The sequence below is a fragment of the Galeopterus variegatus genome, unplaced genomic scaffold (genome assembly GCF_000696425.1).
Source record: "Galeopterus variegatus unplaced genomic scaffold, G_variegatus-3.0.2 Scaffold9632, whole genome shotgun sequence".
Classification (NCBI taxonomy): Eukaryota; Metazoa; Chordata; class Mammalia; order Dermoptera; family Cynocephalidae; genus Galeopterus; species Galeopterus variegatus.
This window is the reverse complement of record NW_007735743.1, coordinates 13853-15267: the sequence shown is the minus strand read 5'-3', so window position 1 is coordinate 15267 and position 1415 is coordinate 13853.

The following is a 1415-nucleotide window of genomic DNA, read 5'->3' as shown; positions in this document are numbered from 1 at the left end:
TAGGAAATATAACTGACTCAAGAAATGTGAAACCTGAATACACCTATGTACTTGGAGGAAATGAAACCAGTGGTTTAAAATCTTCCCTCACCTGGATGAAATCCATTAAGTACAAACAATTTTACCAAGCATTCAAAGGGCAAATGTTCCTAATGTTATACAAGCTCTTACAGAGAATAGAAGAACTGTGACTGTTCTCACAACTCACTTTATAAGGCATCACATGATTTTATCCAGAAATACTCCAGTTTGTATCTCAAAGAGAAAATGAGTTTCTTTTGAAAGAATATAATGAAAATACCACTTTCCCATGTAAAATATTAACACTGACTCCTTCCTGTCATCATTTGCCCAGTAAGTGTTCATTTCCTTAGTTGTCACTGAAATATTTGTCTGAATCAGGACCCACACAGTATCTTCACATTGCATTGGGTTGATATGTCTCTTAAGTATTTTTAAATTTATAATAGGTTCCCCTTTCTTTTTTCCCCCTTGCCTCTTATTTTGTTTTTTTAAAAAAATCTGTCATTTCTCCTATAGCATTTCCCATAGTCTGGACTGAGTGGTGGTGTCCCTGTAATGTCCTCCAAAGTGCTCCTCTGTTCCCTGGATTTCAGTGACCATTAAGGAAATGAACACTTTCTCATCCTTGGGAAGGAAACCGGAGCTGAGCTATCAGATCTCTCTCTGTGTGTCTGTTTCTCTCTCTCTGTCTGTCTCTCTCTCTCTCTGCCCCACCTCCTGCACACTGTTCCTAACTGTACCTACTGTATCCCTCAGCTCAGGACATTTCCTCAGAGAGACCATCCAACGTAATTTAGCTGGAAGAAGAAAATTACGAGAATAAAACCAGAAGAAGATTTAGAATTTGGTGAAGATTACATTTCAATTCATTGGGAAAATAGGAATTATTCAATAAGTGATGTTGGGACACCTAAATAAAATTTGAGGGGCAACAAAGTTATATCAATGTCGTTTTTCAAACCAAAATAAATTCCTAGTTGATTAAAAGTTTAAAGTTTAAAGCAGATGTTACAAGGGACAAATTTAAAAATTTTATAGTGGATAAGGCCTTCCATAGGGCACAAAATCCAGAAGTAATAATAAAATATAGATCACTTAAAGGTATTTAAACTTTTTATTGGTTATGAATATTCATGAGATACAAAGCTGATTGTCACCCCGTGTGCCCATGATATGGGGAGTAGGTTCATACTGGCTGTATACCTGTTACCAGAAACTGCATTTGTATCCCATGTCCCCCACCCAATTATCCTCAACCTCCCTCCCACTCCCCCCTTCTCCCCCACTCCACTTTGCAGCCCAAGGAATGTTCTCTCCCTCTGTAAGTCCAATGCACAACCGTGGTCTTTCTTTCCTTCCTTCTTTCTCTCTTAGCTCCCACATATGGGTGA